This window comes from Petromyzon marinus, chromosome 66 (genome assembly GCF_048934315.1).
Source record: "Petromyzon marinus isolate PM22_M1 ecotype Great Lakes invasive population chromosome 66, UKy_Petmar_22M1.pri1.0, whole genome shotgun sequence".
In the NCBI taxonomy this organism is placed as follows: Eukaryota; Metazoa; Chordata; class Hyperoartia; order Petromyzontiformes; family Petromyzontidae; genus Petromyzon; species Petromyzon marinus.
In genome coordinates this window covers 6,328,461-6,349,366 of record NC_133732.1, presented here as the reverse complement: position 1 = coordinate 6,349,366, position 20,906 = coordinate 6,328,461, and positions in this window count along the sequence as shown.

The following is a 20,906-nucleotide window of genomic DNA, read 5'->3' as shown; positions in this document are numbered from 1 at the left end:
AAGTTCAACATTCATGCGCGCAACCCCTTCGTGGAAGATCTCCTGCCTAAGCCTCAGGGGCGGCCCTAGACGAGTTGCCAGCAACTGGCGCCCTAGGGCAAACCCTGCGATCTCCTATTTTCAGTTTAATGTTTTTTAAGCGTATTTGTTTTAACACACGGGCATAATTATCGGGTTTTTTTCCGCTCGTCCTTCCGTCATCTGTGCGACCAATACATTCTCATAAACGTTGAGAGTTGAATTATAATTCACATTCCCACTGTATGCGCACGGGGAATTGAAATACTGACACTTTCGTTATTTGAATTTGTATTTTCCCCTCGAATTTCGCGCCCCCCAGTGAATTTGGCGCTCTCGTTCCCCTATGAGGAAGGTCTGCCCTTGCATCTAGAGTCTCATCAGCATAGTGAGTCGTGCGTGCACCAATGCCATATGGTGTAAAGGAAAGCTACGTGGATTTCACGTTACTTTATTCGTGTCCCAGTGACATTTGCTGGCCAACCATCAATCAACAACATCAATTACTATACCACCGGTCCACCACCTGTCAAATAATAGTTCACACCTCACCGCGGTGGCGAGATGTTCAATCCCTCACCTGATTTATAGACGGTCGCGGTATCGGTACAAACTCTGATGCCATCGTTATATTTGGAGTGTGAATCTCTCTGTCCCCGCGGCCACGCCGATTTGTCAGTCGACATTCCGGTCCTCCGCTGCACACACTGAATCGACATCACGCGTTCAGAGTGTGCGTCTGCTGTGAGTGTCCGCGCGAGAAGCCACTTCAATTGAACTATAGTTTGTGATAGCCAGGTCGCTTCTGCAGAAGAGCTATACAGCTCAGTGGGATCTTACCGTGTCAAATAAGAAACAGCAAAGATACGTGTTTGGTCAAGTAGTTCAGTACTTTTCGATTTAAAGCTTTCGTGACTGCAATGATTCATCTTCTTTGGTTCTTTCGGTAAAGTCACGTAGAATGAGAATAAAATAATAAATTGATAAAATAAAATAACACAATAATATTCTCACGACGTTTCGGCCACAACACAAGCGGCCTTCATCAGGTGAAGGGGGCGAGACTGTCTGGTAGGACAGCGCTGGAGTGGCCGCTTGTGTTGTGGCCGAAACGTCGTGAGAATATTATTGTGTTATTTTATTTTATCAATTTATTATTTTATTATCATTCTACGTGACTTTACCGAAAGAACCAAAGAAGGTAGTTCAGTACTATAAAAGCACGGCAGTCAATGGTCGATCTTACCTGAAGCAGGTGTGCGAAACATTTCTCACTGTTCACCACTCGCATGCAGAGTCAGAAATGAATCACGAAGAAGCGGCGACGTCACCACGGCGCTTGTGCCAGGCTAGGTGCACTTTGAGGCCACGCGAAGCGTCGAGGGATCGCCGACAGGAGGTCACGCGACAGACCCCAGATGTTGTGAGTTGACTTGACTCGGAAGTCTGGCAGATTCACCACCCGTGCCTAGCTACTGACTTACAACAATGACGTCGGGTCTAAGCTACGAGAGGACGCGTCGCACGCAGCGCTTTATGAATCTTGCGAGTCTGCGGGGTTTTAGCCAAGTGCCTAAGCAACTGTAGGGCCACACTAGCTCGTCGATGCTTTTATCTAGAGACGTGTTGATGACGGGAACGGAAAAAATTCACATTCCGAGATAATTGGAGCTGGTGCAAACTCGATAGGCCCTTATTTGTGTACATTCTGTCGCACCATGACCAAGCATGCGATTGATGATGGTTATCTGAAGCAAAGAGGAATTGAGTGAACGTCAGGTAGAGTCATGGAGGCTTCGTGAGGGGGGACAAGACTAAACTGGATGCATAGGTGGGGTGGGTGAGTAGGTGAGTGAGTGGGGTGGTTGAGTGGATAGGTGAGTGAGTGGGTGGGTGAGTAGGTGAGTGTGTGGATAGGGGAGTGAGTGGGTGGGTGAGTGGGTGAGTGAGTAGGTGAGTGGGTGGGTGAGTAGGTGAGTGTGTGGATAGGTGAGTGAGTGGGTGGGTGAGTGGGTGAGTGGATAGATGAGTGGGTTGGTGAGTAGGTGAGTGTGTGGATAGGTGAGTGAGTGAGTGGGTGAGTGGGTGAGTGGGTGGGTGAGTGGGTGGGTAAGGTTGCAGAACGAACATATTATGAAGGTCGCGCTCATTACGCACACAAAGTGCTCGCCACGTATGAACCACAATACGTCCTTGCTGATCTCGTCAAGGAGGATAAACCTCCATCACGCAAACTCCGGTCATCATCCTCACAGCTTTGTCTCAGCCACCGCAGAAAGAGGGCAGTCACCTCGTCGCCCGTGTTCAGATGCACTTCTGTGTGTTTAGTTTGTGGTCCTCCTCCCGCCGCACCTCCGATTAGCACGGTTGGCTGCGTACCGTGCGAAAGAAGTTAAACATTCATACAAGGCTATGTTCTTGGGGTGAGCTGCAGCACTGCAAAGTGCCCAGACTGTGTAACAACAGTTTCCCTTTGTCAATAAGACAATTGGAGTCGTTATGTATATCTGAGCCTGTGTTGGAAGCTCGCCTCTTAAAACTGTCCTTTACCCCCCTTGTTGCTGGACGTTTACCCTGCAGGTTCTGTTTATCTCCTGGTTTTCTATACACAGCACGCATTGGTGGTTGGGATCTATGGATGAAATGCACCTCTTTACAAATGTCAATGATAATAGGTATAGGACACATCCAAGCAGACGTTGCGAGAGCTGAAATAGCTACTATTCTTAATAATGTTAAGAAGCCCGTTAAAAATATCAGCAAAGATGAACGCTCTGAACTCGCGAAATTGAAAGAGGGACATGATATAGTCATCCTCTCAGCCGACAAGGGCAATGCCACTGTAATTATGGATAAAAACTCATACAACAATACAATTCAGGACCTACTCAATGATGGCAGTTACTCAAAAATCCAAAATGACTCTACTAATAGCCTAACTATAAAAACCAACAAGATCATCACAAGTTCGACCTCCCTAATCGAACCAACTTAACGTCCCTCCCTAAAACCTTCTGCTGCAAGACCACCTAGATTATTTGGTCTTCCAAAGATTCATAAGGAAGGCACCCCACTACGACCCATCGTATCCACGATCAACTCCCTTACCTATAGACTGGCCCGTTTTCTGTTGGATACCTTGCTACCTTTCACTGGCAAGACCTCCTCAGCAGTACTTAACTCGGCCCAATTGGTTTCTATGGTCAAGGACGTTGAACTGTCCCCTGACGATATCCTTGTCAGCTTCGATGTGGTCTCCTTGTTCACCAAGGTCCCGGTACCTGATACCATTGATATAATTGAAAATTTGGTACAACATGGACTAAACCCCGAGGTACCTACTCTGGTCAGGCACTGCCTCATCAATAACTACTTTACTTGGAATGGTTCCTTCTACAAGCAAAATGAGGGTACTCCCATGGGTTCCTCCTTGTCACCAGTGATAGCCAATGTTTTCATGGAGAAATTTGAATCGGACGCCATCCAGACTTCCATCCTCAGACCTTCCCTGTGGAAGAGATATGTGGATGACACCTTCCTCATTTGGTCACAGGGCCTCCCAGCTCTGAACCTTTTCCTACACCACATCAATTCCAGACATCCCGCCATCAAATTCACCATGGAAGTGGAGAAGGATGGCAGGCTACCATTCTTGGATGTTCTGTTTGAGAGGAGACCTGATGGCTCGTTGGGGCATTCTGTCTACAGGAAACCCACCCACACGGATTCCTACTTGAAGCCTGATTCCCACCACCACCCAGCTCAGAAGAATTCTCTCATCAAAACTTTATACCACAGGGCTTATTGCATTTCGGACCAACACCATCTGACCAGTAAATTAAAACATGTACACCTGGCCCTCAAAAGGAATGGATACTCTGACCGTACCATCCGCCAAGCTGTTTCTCCCTCCATACAGAAACAACCACTTGATACTCTGGTCAAAACCATCACACTACCATATATAGCAGGCGTTACTAAAAAGATTTCCAAAATTCTAAACAAACACAAGATCCAGGTCTGGTTCAATACAGTACATAAAATTCGTGATCTAATCCCATCCGTGAAGGATGTCATTCCTGACTTACAGTACCCCGGGGTTTACAAATTGAGTTGTACCTGCGGTGATTGCTATATCGGGGAGACGAAGCGACATGTCTCTGACCGAATTCGCGAGCACAAATCAGATTTGAAACACGGCAGAACGAATTCTTCTGCCGTGGCTGATCACTGTTACAACGCTGTGGGTGATCACGATATAATTTTCTCCGATACCAAGGTTATTTGCAAACCCACAGGTTTTTATCAGAGATTTGTTCACGAGGCAATTGAGATCTACAAACACAGACACAATTTCAACCGAGAAGATGGTTTCAAATTAAGCAACCATTGGAAAGATGTTCTAAATCGAACCAAACATTAAACTAATTTTCATTGGTACAGTATATTTTTTCAAGTAATGGTACCCCAAACTTTCGCAGCACAGGCGGGTGCACTGCCGGTGCCGATCACTGAGCTGCACCTTTCATCATGCTAAGTCCGCCAATCAAATGCTAATTTTTATGCGAATTCCTTTGTCGAGGCACCTTAATCCCTCTCACACAGCTTAAAGGTCGCGATCTGAGCTTGGCTCTGTTTCACTCCAGCGCAGTCTTCGAGACAGTCTGGTCCCTTCACCTGATGAAGGCCGCTTGTGTTGTGGCCGAAACGTCGTGATTTTTTTGTTTTTACCTACGTGACTTTTACCGAATAGAACCAAAGAGTATGGATCCTTGCAGTCACGAAAGCTTCAAATCTAGAATTATATTATTAGTATCATGTAGAGCTGTATATGTTGGAAGCAAGGCATTGGAATCAATCGTGAACTGAACGCCAGTGGAAGTGCTGCAAATACAGCTTGGGTGAGATTTTCATATTTCTTCGTTCTTGTTATAGAACTCTGGCAGCATGTAGAGTGCTGAACTAGTAGCTGTTGTTGTAATTGAGAAATAAATACCAATGGATTATATATCTGAGGAGGCATTGGGGGCCGTCCATAAATGACGTCACACGATTTGGGAGGAATTTTGACCAACCCCCCCCCCCCTCGTCACACGGCGTCACAAAAAGTCAGATCCCCCCCTCAAATATGACGTCACAAAGCTCTGCTCCCCCCCCCCCAACCATATTTCCATTTTGAAAATAAAACATGCTTCAAATCGCTTTAAACTATTGTCATTTTAGTGCGTATTTAATGTGGCGCTGCACTCTGATGTTATAGGAGTGTTGTTATAACAATTCTATATTTAGTTTTTTCGGTAAAGTCACGTTGAAGAGAAACAACAAAATAACAAAATATATATATGAATTACTGCAGTCAATATGAATTACTGCAGTCACGAAAGCTTTAAATCAAAATTTAATTCTATATTTATTTAAAATTGGGCATGTTGACGTGACGTCACATTTCTCCAGCACCCCCCCTCCACCTCGTCACACATCGTCACAAATGTCTGACTCCCCCCCCCCCTCCAGGTGCGTGACGTCATTTTATGGAGGGCCCCTTGGGTATTGACTTGAACCGGCAAACCTCTGGGATGCAAACCGCAGTGTGTTACAAAGAATCGCAGTAACTCTTACCGGGAAGAATAATAATAATACAGGAGTTGTGTTAAGATGTTCAAACACCAAATGGCCACCTCCTATTGCAAGGCATCGTCAAGTCCGCATTAACCACGCATCATGCTTGTGGTATAATGGACGCATTGCACTTGAAACTGATTGGCCTACATCAGAGCAGAGACGGCCTCCTTTATAGCCTCATCTCACCGGTAGCAATCGATCAAAGAACGTGGAAAGGCGAACAGTACAAGGGCAATGCAAACAAACAATGCGGTGATGCTGTATGCATTGCCCCTTGAATACTCGATGTTCCGCCACCACAGCCTCCATCATGGCCTTGTCTCACCCGGTGTCAGACTCAAGAGAACAACGCCAAGTGGCGAACAGCACAAAATGGCGACGCGGATATGAAGGAGTTTGTAATGACGCCGACACGCGTCGCGGCTCGGAGCCTTTGATTGGACGCAGCACCAACACTGGGGCGGGGCTTCGTTCTTGATGCTCGTAGCTCGGCCTCTACCCGAACGTCACCTCCCCTTGTGCTGTCCCCCTTCATACCCCAACGAGCTTTACTACCCGGCTTCGCCCGAGACTCGGATTCTTGCCTTGGATTAACACACGGCCTACGCGGAGGGTGTGTGGAGGGGGGGGGATGCAGGTACACTGCGTGACGCTGCCGCATGCGGGTGACATGACAGATGTGACGTCATAGCTCACTTCCGTGCAAAATATACGCATTATTGTGCCCTCCTCCCCTCACCAAAAAGAACAAAAGTATATTTTTATACTTTTTTGCATTGTGTACAGTCTGGAAACTACCCTCATGCCAAATTTCAAGTTTTTTGCATGTCGGGAAGTATGCTAAACATTTCGAACAGACACACATTTTCACAAATTTCCCTTTTTTATATATATATAGATGAGCTCCCCTTCTCGAACCTCCACTCACCCCACTCTCTCAGTCCAATCCTCATCCTCCTGCACCAACGGTTCTCGAACGTCGTCTCAACCCTCCCCACATGTCCCCCGACTTTTTGCGGTTCATATTCTCTCCTCCGATCCCTTTGAACCTTGCCTCCCGACAAATCGCTTTGGTTGCCTCGGTCTATTTCCTGGTAGTCTGTTGCTTGGCTTCGGGTGAGTGATCTGGAATGTGGGTCATTGCACATTGAGAGCTCGGGTTGAGCAAAACAACAACAACAACAAAAACCCATTGCACCACGACAGCATTGCAAACACAGTCGAGGTAAGGGGTTAATAACGTTGTTGTTTTTTCTCCTCCGCACATCATTGCGGGACGAGACATCACGGCTGTGAAATCCCCCTCGGGGAATTATACAGCTTGCGAGGCTCAAACAGTCTTCCTTAAAATATCGTTTGTTTGGTGTCGGTGTTTTGCCAAGAGACGGGCACACAGGTGGACTGTGCGTGGCTACATTGAAGTCCCTTGCCCATAGAAGCGATCTGTCGGGATACAAACACAAAAGTATTCTCTCAGGCTTTATCCACTGCTGGTAATTAGTTACCTGGTGTGTACAATGAGTAGTGTGCCATGTTTGAGACTTCGCCAAACGTCAACGGGCAGAGAAGGCGCAGGAAGTCAAATTAAAATAATTTTAGCAAGTCAGCTGAGCTGAGTAAGTGAGCTACATTTCGATTTATTTAATTTAAAAAAATGTTTTCTTTTTGTTATTTTATTATTTCCTTTCGACGTGACTTTACCGAAAGAACCAAGATATATAAGTGAGCTAAATTTTGCAAGTTAGCTGAGCTGGGCAAGTCAGCTGAGCTGAGCAAGTCAGCTGAGCTGAGTAAGTGAGCTAAATTGAGCAAGTTAGTTGAGCTGAACGAGTCAGCTGAATTCACCAAGTCAGCTGAATTCACCAAGTCAGCTGAATTCACCAAGTCAGCTGAATAATAGTTTCACATGGCAGCATAAATGGGGTACACTACAGTTAGCCAGCCAAATGGCAGGACGCGTGCAGTGGAGTAGTTTGGGTGCTCCCAACTTCTAACGAAGGACGTTGTGACCCAGCATACAAGCGTCCGATAATAACAAATTAAATCTTAATTTGAAGCTTTCGTGACGGCAGAAATCCATACTCTTTGGTTCTTTCGGTAAAGTAATAACAAATTACTCTCTACTCGGGGTGGCTCTCTCTCTCGCTCGCTCGAGAGAGACAGAGATCCATCTAGTGGGGATCTTCTGCGAGCAGTGTCGTGAGCAATCAATTGCAGGGCTGCACCTTTATATCAGTTTAACACGTAGGCTTTCGCGACCAATATTATTCATAATAAAGGTTTTTGGGTTAGATCGCGTTTATTTATGAATGTGTCGTAACCCTCCACCACCCGACACGGCCAATCAGCAAAAAAAGTGTCACGTTGACAAAAGACAAATAATTCACTACTTTAGCCCACCGGTGTGTTGAAGAGTGAATCCACATTTACAGTTTGAGTACGACGTTTCGCTGGTAAATACATCCAGCATCATCGGGCAATTCGCCAGAATGGTAAAGCCCTCGCTTGCTCCCGGTTTTATATAGAGCAGCAGGGTGACGTTATCATTTAACTCATATCAGTGTGCAGTGATTAGAGGCGGAGGGGGGTGGTATTGTAATTATATAATCGATTAGTAATCAGTCATTGGTTATGATTAGTAATGAGTTGTAGATTAGTAATTCTTTAAATCAAAATGTAATGTGTATTATTTAATAATACATGGAAAACTTTGAAATAAGAGCACTTGCCTCGAGCACATCAAAACCATCCTTTTGGTTTAGATATGTGGATGACACTTTGGTTGTCTGGCCACATGGTAAAGATACACTTAATGATTTTCTAAATCATCTCAATGCACAAAACCCGGCCATCCAGTTCACCATGGAAATGGAGGTGAATAACACACTCCTATTCCTAGATATTTTGCTTGGACATGGCCTAAACGGTAAAATAACACACAGCGTTTACAGAAAGCAAACGCACACTGATGCCTATCTGAATGCAGAATTACATCATCATCCAGCTCAGAAATCCTCTCTTATCAAGACGCTCATACATCGGGCTAAAACAGTGTCAGATGGTGAGAGTCTAGTGAGAGAGATTAAACACGTTAAAGACGCACTACGACAGAATGGCTACAATAATGCTCAAATTAACAGGGCACTGAATGCCAAATCACGATCGCAAAGCAATACTGCTGAAAGCGACCAGATTGTTAAAACAATAAAAATTCCATATATCTCAGGAGTAACTGACAAATTAGCCCGTGTTTTGCAAAAGCAAAACATTACAGTAAGATTTGGTACAGTACACAAAATTCAAAAACTAGTATCTTGCACTAAAGACGCATTACCTAAACTATCAACAGAAGGTGTATATCGGATTAATTGTTCATGTGGCAGCTGCTACATTGGGCAGACGGGACATAACATCAGCGTAAGACTAAAAGAACATCAGAGAAATATTAAATTATCTCAAACACAACTCTCGGCAGTGGCAGAACATGCTTGTCAACAAGGACAGTCAATTGATTTTGACAATGTTGCAGTGGTGTGTAAAACTAATTATTACTGGCAAAGACTAATTAGAGAATCCATTGAAATTGAGAGGAACAAGAATAACTTTAATCGCTCTGACAGCTACAGGCTTAGTGCGGCCTGGAAGCGTATTATTAAATAATACACGTTACATTTTGATTTAAAGAATTACTAATCTACAACTCATTACTAATCATAACCAATGACTGATTACTAATCGATTATATAATTACAATACCCCCCCTCCGCCTCTAATCACTACACCTGATATGAGTTAAGTGATGACGTCACCCTGCTGCTGCTCTATATAAAACCGGGAGCAAGCGAGGGCTTTACCATTCTGGCGAATTGCCCGATGATGCTGGATGTATTTACCAGCGAAACTTCGTACTCAAACTGTAAATGTGGATTCACTCTTCAACACACCGGTGGGCTAAAGTAGTGAATTATTTGTCTTTTGTCAACGTGACACTTTTTTTTGCTGATTGGCCGTGTCGGGTGGTGGAGGGTTACGACACATTCATAAATAAACGCGATCTAACCCAAAAACCTTTATTATGCACCTTTATATGTTTAACTTCTTTTTTCTTTCCTTGTTATTTTATAAATTATTTTCGCTTTCATTCTTTCTTTATTTTTTTAGTTTTTTCTTCCTTATTTTTTTCCTTTTTTTCTAATTTATTCACTTTCTTTCTTAATTAGTAATTAATTATTTTGCATAAATTTTCCCTTTCCTTTTCAGTAAAAATTTAGTTTCCTTCTTTGTTCAATCATTCTTTTTTCTTGCATCCTTTTATTCGTTTTTTTTTTTAACCTTCAATTCTTCCCCCACCCCCCATCTCTATTCCCCCAACAAGGCGAGGGGGTAAAAACAAAAACATAAATTTCCCCGCCCCCCCCACCTCCCCCAACTAACACGCCGACCTCCTATCCCCAGGGTGCAATTCACAACGGGGGGAATCGGCGTGGCCGCAGGTTGCTAAGCGTCGCTTTCGCACCCCGCGTGCAAGTTTAAAAGAACTGGGCCGTCGCAATCGAAGTGACGAGGAAGACGGCGGCGATCTGTTGCGGCAAGCGGCGTCCAGCCCCGAGTGCCCGCGTGCCCTACGCAGCTGGATAACGTGGGCTCGAGATCCGCACACCGCGCGTAATTTTTTTAACGCAAGCCACGACAAAGTTTGTCATTTTTTATTTTTTTATTTACAAAAAAAAAAATTTCGTTCTTCTTTCCGAATTTACAAATCGTGTTTTTTTTTTCATGCGGTAAGTATTGTGCCCTAGGAATACATGCGTGGGTGCATATGTGTTTATAAGCGTGTGATTGTATATGTCGTGCCGTGAATTCACTCGGACGACAACCGTCTCTTTTTCCGCCGTCACTTTTATCCCATCGTTCCGTACACACAGTGATTCTCTCCGTGCTCCGCCAACTCGGACACTCCGATTTACTTCAGCATCGTCCGTGCATCCCCTTCCACACACAGTGGTTCTTCTTCTATCTATTCACACGCAGTGACTTTCCTTCCACACACAGTATCGCCGCTATCTCTTCACACGCAGTGACTTCCCTTCCACACACAGTGGTTCTTCTTCTATCTATTCACACACAGTATCCTGTCTGTCTATTCACACACAGTGACTCCATCTATCTATTCACACACAGTGACTCCATCTATCTCCGCTAACGCTGACTCTCCCTATTGCTATTTACTGTCTTTGGGGTCCGGCTCTCTATCTATTCTTCCCTAACATTCCAGCTGTCTCCTTCGTATCTCTTCACCTCTCGCCAACAACTGCCCAGCAACAACTCTCCAACAACAACTCCCCAGCAGCCACTCCAGTCCGTTCAAACCACCTCGCGTTTTATCCCCTTTCGCATTAGCCTTAATTAATTGCCACGTGGCTCGCTGGCCGTTTCCCCGCCAGCCCGCACCTGTCCCCTCCATCAGACATCCAGACGCCACCACTTAACACTAACAGCCTCTCGACCAATCACAGCCCTCGTGCCACGACTCCCTTAATTACTTCGGGTCGTTTACGCCACCCGCGACTCGACCACCTGTTCGACCTCATGTGACCCCTTCTCTTTGTCTGTCTGTATGTACTGTATATGGCCAATTCCTATGCGTATTGTTTACTCCGCTACATATATATGGAAAATATTGTAAACAAAAAGTATATTGTGAGTATTGCATAGTTTCCACACGTATGTGTGTGATGACTCAAGCCTTTCTACGAATAGGCGAGACATTAGAATGCTACGATGTCAGGACAGGTGTTCGTCAAGGTTGTATTTTGACTCCCACATTTGTCCATGTTCTGCTTGACTATAAATTCATGAATACCGCGTGTAAATATGTTGTACTTTTTAGATTTAAAGCTTTCGTGACTGCAGGGATTCATCTTCTTGGTTCTTTTGGTAAAGTCACCACGTAGAATGGAAATAAAATACTAAAAATAAAACATAACAAAATAAAATTCTCACGACGTTTCGGCCACAACACAAGTAGCCTTCTTCAGGTGAAGGAACAGAACTGTCGGGACGACGGCGCTTCAATTACTTGAAGCGCCGTCGTCTCGGCTACTTGTGTTGTGGCCGAAACGTCGTGAGGATTTTATTTAAATAACGTTTTATTTTCATTATTTTACTTCCATTCTACGTGGTGACTTTACCGAAAGAACCGAGAAGATGTGTTGTACTTGTTTCGCACCATCAGAGGTGCGGGGGAAGAGCAAAAAAAACTAAACACAAAAAAAAACGCGGTTCGAAAGAAATGAGTTGTCAATCTAGACGACTTAAGAGCGCAAAGCTCTGGTGGCTTCCCAATATCGGAAGGAGGAGCTTTCCAGACGGCCGCAAGAAGCACATCTGAAAGGGCCGCGCGACGCGCTGACCGCCATCTTTGTTCGATGCCGCTGCTCCGAGGGTGACCGGAGTTTGCCTGATGGTTCCGAAACAGTGGTTCTGTCGCTTTTTCCGCAGCCTTGCGCCCCTTTAGTTCACCAATGTACAACGTTAATTTTATTTCATACCTAAGAGCCTCTACCGAAAGAACCAAAGAGTATGGATTCCTGCAGTCACGAAAGCTTCAAATCAAGATTGGACGTTAACAAATACGCAGGGGTTTGATGAAGCAAGACAAAATGCGTTGGGTCTTTCGGTAAAGTCACGTAGATGGGTTCAAACATAAACAAAAAATATATACAATTAGTTTTTTTTTGTTTATCCTATCTACGAGACTTTACCGAAAGACCCAAAGAGCACGAAAGCTTGAAGTCAAGAAACAGAGTAAGTTGTACGGCCGTGCCAGTGCTTAATTTGTCTTTGGCCATGTCTCCCTACCCTCCTCCAGAATGGGCATCTCGCACCCCCCCCCCCTCCCCCCAGCGTGTTGCGCTCACAGCAGGTTAAGAACCGCTGGGTTTAAAATGAACGGGGTTCGCAGAGCAGAGTAGAAAATAAAACCCTTTACCCAGTGCACGCACTGGGTAGAGGGGTTTAGAGTAGATGCGAATGATGCAGGTTTGCTGGATGGGACGTTGGCATGAGACATGCGGCTGTTGGCAGTCTTATGCACCGAGGCTGGCCACTGGGATCTGAAGGTCCGAGCTGTCCTTGATCCCAGGGACTAATACAATAACCATTGTGCCTAAGAACACAGTAGTTGAAATATAAAGTGAAGTTATTAAAAGTGGTAGTGTAATAATAGTGACAGGACATATAGCAGAGGTTAAGGAGGGGTTGGGGTAAGGGTAGTGATAGGGGTTGAGGTAGTGATAGGGGTTGGGGTAGTGATAGGGTTTGGGGTAGTGATAGTGGTTGGGGTAGTGATAGGGGTTGGGGTAGTGATAGGGGTTGGGGTAGTGATGGGGGTTGGGGTAATGATAGGGGTTGGGGTAGTGATTGGGCTTGGGGTAGTGATAGGGGTTGGGGTAGTGATGGGGGTTGGGGTAATGATAGGGGTTGGGGTAGTGATTGGGCTTGGGGTAGTGATAGGGTTGGGGTAGTGATGGGGGTTAGGGTAGTGATGGGGTAGTGATAGGGGTTGGGGTAGTGATAGTGGTAGGGGTTGGTGTAGTGATAATGGTGGGGGTAGTGATAGGGGTTGGGGTAGTGATAGTGGTGGGGGTAGTGATACGGTAGTGATAGTGGTAGTGATAGGGGTTAGGGTGGCCTGGTCGTGGCTGGCAGGTGGGGTTTAGGGAGGATCAGTATCAGGATGACGCTGGACTAGGGGAGGAGAGATGGCGGTTGTTCTAAGGGAGGAACGGAAGCTGCAAGCTGCAGCAGTCGCTGTTGCTGTAATGGAGATGGTCGCTCTGTGTGCTCCAGGGGGGGGGGGGAGTTGCTGGTTCCAGTGGAGAGGAGCGAGAGAGGGGAGTAGCGACGAGCGAGGCACAGAGAGGAGCGGTAGAGACTGGGAGCGTAAAAGACGGCATGGGACGCCACAAGCGAGACCACAATGTGGGGGCAAGATAAACCGAACAGCCCCAACTGTCTTCCATGTAACTCGTTTTTTTTTTCTCTTGCAGGTTGAGGTTTACACAGGAAACGTCAGAGCTTCGAGCACAGCATCTCTGCCAGTCGGGTAAGACAATCCACACCGCGCTCACGCCACCACGCTGGGAGCATTTTGGGGGTGGGAGGGGGAGGGGGGCATCGCGCTGCACCGCCAACATCGCTAACCCCTGGGTGGGTTTTGATTTTTCCACTTCTGTCAAAAATGTCACCCGCTTTGAGGCATCTGCGAGCGGTGATCCTAGCCCACCGTGAGCTCAGCTGGAATGATAGAGGCCTTGGACCACGTGGCCCCCCCCTCCTCCCTACACACCCCCTGTGTGGCGTGGATCAAACAAATCACTCGAGACACCGGTGTATGGCAGCCAAGAGCAGTTCGTGCGAATGCTGTCGCAAGAGGTCTCGCGTGCGGCGCAACGGGTCCTTGGCTCTGACTACGCGCAATGAATGAATGCCAACGGGAGCGGCGAGTGGCATCTGAAGCAGTTCCTCCTCCTGGGTGTCCCCCGTTCAGGAACCGGCACGGAGCTGATGGCAGTGAGAACAACGCCAGCCCCCATTGGCCACGGCGTTTGTGCCAGGCTAGGTGCGCTCGTGAGGTCACGTGAAGTGTTGACGGCTCGCCGATAGGAAGTCTCGGGACAGACCAAGGTGTTACGGGTTGACCGACTGTTCAGATATTCGTCACTCATGTTGGACGTGAGTGGGAATCAAATTTGAGTGGCTGGGTTCATAGTGCAGTGTGCTAAGCACTGCACCACCGATCCCCACCATACACCAACAACAACAACAACCGCCGTTCACCACTAAGTGGCAGTGACGCGACCGTGGCGCTTGCGCCAGGCCAGGTGCACTTTGAGGTCAGGCGAAATGTTCGAAGGCTCGCTGACAGGAGGCCACAGGGCATTCCCAGGTGTTACGGGTTGACTGACTGATGCACCACGTGTGCTCCCTAACCATGCCAATTTGCTGCAGCCTGGCGATCCGCTCATTGTTCTGAGCCCTGCGTTTTTGCTGGAGGGCGACTGCCTCCCAACTGCCCAGTAGCGTCCCCCACGAGCGTCCTCCACAGAGGCCGATCTTGCCACTGCTGGTACCGGTCACCCACATGTCCACTCAGATCCACATCCTCTTCCTGTATTACAATTTCCATTTGGAGACGTCTCAAACTCCTTTTTTTACTTTGTTCGCACCATACGTAGCCAACCGTGCTAATAGGATGTGCAGGGGAAGGCCAACAAACTAATCACACGAACGCAGTTTCTAAAGAAATTAGTTTTCAATTTAGATATTATTTAAAAGTGCATAGCTCTCAGCAGTTTCCTCTTATCGGAAATGAAGAGCGTTCCAGACGGCCACAGAAAGCACGCGATACTTACTCTTCATCCCCTCTGGGATATAAGGCTACAATGAGCGATCTCCATCGTTCCCTGTCCTTGGCTGCATGCTGTGCCTCTCCCCAAGGAGAGCTTCATCAGACCAAGCTCTTCGGTGACGGTTCTTCGGCAGGTGCTCTTTGGCCTCCCCCGCTTTTTCATTTTGCCCGGAGGCGTCCATCTCAGGGGCGATTTTAGGGATGCGGTTCTGTTCCATTATTAGGACGTGGGCCCCCCTAGCCATGGCTGCCTTACGTTGCTTTACCTAATTGAAAGCGCGCAAACAAAGTGACCGTCTCGATTCAAAGCTTTCGTGACTGCAATGATGCATCTTCTTTGGTTCTTTCGGTAAAGTCACGTAGAATGAGAATAAAATAATAAATTGATAAAATAAAATAACACAATAATATTCTCACGACGTTTCGGCCACAACACAAGCGGCCTTCATCAGGTGAAGGGACGAGACTGTCTGGTAGGACAGCGCTGGAGTGAAAGAGCTTAAAGGCCGTGATCTGAACGTGGCTCTTTCACTCCAGCGCTGTCCTACCAGACAGTCTCGTCCCTTCACCTGATGAAGGCCGCTTGTGTTGTGGCCGAAACGTCGTGAGAATATTATCGTGTTATTTTATTTTATCAATTTATTATTTTATTCTCATTCTACGTGGTGGTGACTTTACCGAAAGAACCAAAGAAGAACGTCCTTTGTTCGACAGTTTAGCCAAACGCTGCTGCGAGGATGACCGGAGTCCGTGTGACAGTTTACGCTCCTCGGTGAAATGGGCAAGGTATTAAATCGGCTACCCCGGGGGTAATGTCGACACTTTTGTGTCAACAAAAAAATGTCTCTTTGACTGTGCAGATGATTATCGGGAGATGCCCACGCAGATGTTCTCCTCCCTTGTCATTCAGAGCGTTGCGCCTGAAATGGATTGGCCATTCGTAACGCAGACGTCCAATCGTCTTTGGCCCTCTATGTTTACACCGTCCCGGTTAACGGTCGCCTACAACGCCATCCACTGTTAACGTCTGCTCCAATCTGTGCATTCAGCATCCACCGAGTGCAATGCCTCAGTTGTGCTTTTGTCTGTCGCCTCTTGGAGATTCATGTTTAATTCTTCAATCATCACCCTCTTGGGCAGCGCTCGTCGCTTCACCTGTGGCCACGTGGGAACTAGACAGTTTACTGGGCCGTGTCCGATCAGCACGGTTGGCTACGTAGAGTTCGAAAGAAGTTCAACATACATCATCGGAATATTCATTTATTCTAGAACAGTGGTTCTTGTCCTTGACGACAGCCTGTACAGCTTTTGGTTCTCGTAAACAAAAAAATACATCGGGTTTGATGAAACTTGGCAGTTGTACTTAACGTGGCAGGGCTTAATTTGTGTTTACGATTATTGACCTTCTAAAACAAATCTGGCCATCATTGGAAACCTCATTTGCCAGTAACAAAATATGATAATTGTTTTTTTTACCCTTTTATCTGGCAACAAAACTGACGCCTTTTTTTACAAGGAGTCGTGTTTACATTGACCACAATGCCTGCGGTCGGAACGCAAACATAAAAACAACAACGCCTCTGATAATGAATGTGGCACTGTCCTTGAAATTGATTGGTCCACACCCGAGACGGCTTTTCTTTAGAGGCCTCGTCTCACGTGGGTGTTGGACCAGAAGACGCCAAAAGGCGTCACACAACTCAAAGGCAATGCACCATCAGAGTATGAGAGCTCGGGGTAAGCATTTGCACCATTGGAAACCTCATTTGCCAGTAACAAAATATGATAATTGTTTTTTTACCCAATCAATTTCAAGAACAGTGCCACATACATTATCAGAGTTGTTGTTTTTTGTTTGCGTTCCGACCGCAGGTATTGTGGTCAATGTAAACATGACTCCTTGTAAAAAAAGGCGTCAGTATTGTTGCCAGATAAAAGGGTAAAAAACAATTATCAAATCTGGCCATGTCTCGCACCCCCACGCGGCGCGTACACCCCAGGTTAAGAACCACTGTACGAGATGAATCCGGTGAGCCATTAGCGCTCCCTTTCACAGACGTCCGATTGGAGCGGGTCAGAACGTTACACAACGATAAACGATACAAATACACGATAGGCGTGCAAAGTCTAGGAAAGGTAAAAACAAATCGCTGACAAATAAAGATGCGTAGGAAACAACCGGCGACAAATGATAGCTCAACGAAGTGGCTTATCACGTGGAAATGTAGAGCAGGAAAATAGTCAAAATAGTCTAAACGCATGCTGTCTAATACGTAAAATAACTGTCCAGGCCAACTTCCCTCAACAGCCAAAGTACTTTTCAGTGCCCGATTGGATCAACATGTGGCTGTCTGTAAAAAAAATGTTCCCTGCCCCTCTGGCAAATATACAACATCCATGGGAATGGGTTGTGCACCCACCTCACCCGACACAGCCATTTAGTAAGGATTGTCACGTGAACAAACCGTGGCAATTAGTTACTACTTCAGCACCATCAGTGTTTGTGTGTTCGATAACAATCCCACGACACATTTACAATTTAAGTTAACGACGTTTAACTGGTGATTACAACGGCCGGCATCATTAGGCAATTTAACAGAATTGCGAAGTTTTGATTTAAAGCTTTCGTGACTGCAGTAATTAATATTCTTAGTTTTTTGGTAAAGTCACGTTGAAGAGAAACAACAAAATAACAAAATATATATAAAACAAAAAAAAATTCTCACGACGTTTCGACCATAACTCAAACGGTCATCATCAGGTGTGTCGGTTTGCATAAATTTATTTTTAAAACGGCACATTTATTTATTTATAAAAAACGTTGGCGTCACGCGCAGCGATTGGCAGTTTGCCCAGGACTAGTCCATCTATTTTTTTTGAAAAGAGGAGGGGGGAGACGAATATTTTTTATAATGTATGCTGTCTGAAAGCCACTGTAAGCGTGAACAATCAATCAAGAACTGAAATGATTTATCAAATCTTTCCAATGATTGCTAAGATAGAATCCATCTTCTCGGTTGAAATTGTCTCTGTGCTTGTATATGTGGATAGCCTCATGAACGAATCTCTCATGGAAGCCAGATGGCTTACAAAGAACCTCCGTCTTGGAAAAGTCAATGGCATGTGAGCCTACGCCTACTGAATTAGAACAATGATCTGCTACGGCCGAGGTGTTGGTCCTACCGTGTTTAAGGTCTGCTTTATGTTCACGAATGCGGTCCGAGACATGGCGTTTGGTTTCTCCAATGTAACTACTACCACAGAGGCAACTTAGTTTGTAGACACCAGGGTATTGTATGTCCGGAATCACATCTTTTACAGACGGAACCAGATCACGGATTTTATGTAATGTGTTGAAACGGACCTGGATCTTGTGTTTATTCAAGATTTTGGAGATCTTTTTTGTGATCCCAGCAATGTAGGGTAAAGTGATGGTTTTGAAAGGCTCCTCAAGAGGGTTCTTCTTCATGGTTTGAGTGATAGCTTTGCGGATTGTATAGTCGGAGTAACCATTAGCCCTAAGAGCTTGGTGTACGTGCTTGAGTTCACTGCTTATGTGTTCCTGGTCGGATATGCATTGGGCTCTATGATACAGAGTCTTGATGAGAGAATTCTTCTGTGATGGATGGTGGTGGGAATCCGGTTTCAGATAAGCATCCGTATGGGTAGCTTTCCTGTAGACAGAGTGGCTCATTGAACCATCAGGTCTCTTTTTAATTAGGACATCCAAAAAAGGTATCTTGCCATCTATTTCGACTTCCATGGTAAATCTGATGGCTGGGTGTATGGAATTGATGTGGTCGAAGAATTGGTCTAGAGCAGGCCGGCCATGTGGCCAGATGACAAAAGTGTCATCCACGTACCTCTTCCATAAGGTTGGGCGCAGAGTGGCAGTCTGGATGGCGTCAGTCTCAAATTTCTCCATGAAAATGTTAGCTATAACTGGAGAAAGGGGGGAGCCCATTGGGGTGCCCTCAGTTTGTTTGTAGAAAGTTCCATTCCAAGTGAAGTATGTATTGGTTAAACAGTGTCTCACCAGGGGGGGTACCTCAGTGTTTAGTCCTTGATGAACCAAGTCTTCAATGATTGCAATGGTGTCAGGTACAGGAACCTTGGTGAATAAGGAAACTACATCAAAACTGACAAGCAGGTCGTCTGGGGACAGGGAAATACCCTTGATTGTTGATACCAGGTGAGTAGAATTTTGTACCGCAGAGGTGGTCTTTCCAGTGAAAGGACGCAGGATTTCAGACAAAAAACGAGCTAGTTTGTAGGTGGGGGAGCTGATAGTAGAGACTATGGGACGAAGAGGTGTATCAACTTTATGTATTTTTGGTAAGCCATATAATCTTGGTGGCCTGGCAGCAGAAGGTTTCAACGAAAACTGTTTAGATTGATCAATTAATGCGGTTGAATCAGAAATTATTTTGTTGGTTTGTGTGACGAGGCTGTTGGTGGGATCTCTTTTTATTTTTGTATAACTACCATCGTCGAGTAATTCTTTAATTTTGTTGTTGTATTCTATTTTATCCATGATGACAGTAGCATTGCCTTTGTCAGCTGAGAGAACTACAATATCATTCCTCTTTTTTAATTTATATAATTCAAAACGCTCATCTTTGCTGAGGTTGCTAGCTGGCATCTTAGCGTTTTTGAGGGTTGCAGCAATTTCAGATCTTGCTACGTCTGCAGCGATGTGACCCAGGCCCCTGAGAGCAACGTCTACTTGGGCAATTATATCATTAACTGGTATGTGTTTAGGTGTGACTGCAAAGTTTAGACCTTTAGCTAAAACGGATTTCAGACCATCGGAAATAGAACTGTTACTGCGATTAATTACGACTTTATTAACGTCTAACTTTTTGGTGTGTGGGTCCGGTCTTTTGTTGAAGAGGAGGTTAAATTTGGAAATCAGGTTTTCCTTACATTTGGTCGACATAGTAGCAGCTGAAGAGGCAGTCATATTGTCTACATGTTCCTAATCCGATGTGGACATTATTGCCGTCAATGATAAGTGTGATTTGTAGAGTGTCTTGTCTAACTAATCTAGTTCTGTGCGTATAAGTCTGATTTTTTCTGAGATAAGAGCTAAGCTAGTTTTGAAAAGAATTCGTTTCGCATTAGAAGAAGTTACAGCAGCAGAGGTCAGTGTAAATGCGATTGGTATTACCCCAGAGTCGCGGCATCTCTTCAGGAAGGTGAGAGACTCGATCAGCTGAGCTTTCTTATCCCGGAGTTTGTTGAAGGATCTTAAAGTTATGCGAAAACCCTCCCCGTAGAGGCGATTAAATTTTGATTTAAAGCTTTCGTGACTGCAGTAATTCATATTCTTAGTTTTTTCGGTAAAGTAACGTTGAAGAGAAACAACAAAATAACAAAATATATATAAAACAATAAAAAATTCTCACGACGTTTCGACCATAACTCAAACGGTCATCATCAGGTGTGTCGGTTTGCATAAATTTATTTTTAAAACGGCACATTTATTTATTTATAAAAAACGTTGGCGTCACGCGCAGCGATTGGCAGTTTGCCCAGGACTAGTCCATCTATTTTTTTTTTTTAAAGAGGAGGGGGGAGACGAAATTTTTTATAATGTATGCTGTCTGAAAGCCACTGTAAGCGTGAACAATCAATCAAGAACTGAAATGATTTATCAAATCTTTCCAATGATTGCTAAGATAGAATCCATCTTCTCGGTTGAAATTGTCTCTGTGCTTGTATATGTGGATAGCCTCATGAACGAATCTCTCATGGAAGCCAGATGGCTTACAAAGAACCTCCGTCTTGGAAAAGTCAATGGCATGTGAGCCTACTGAATTAGAACAATGATCTGCTACGGCCGAGGTGTTGG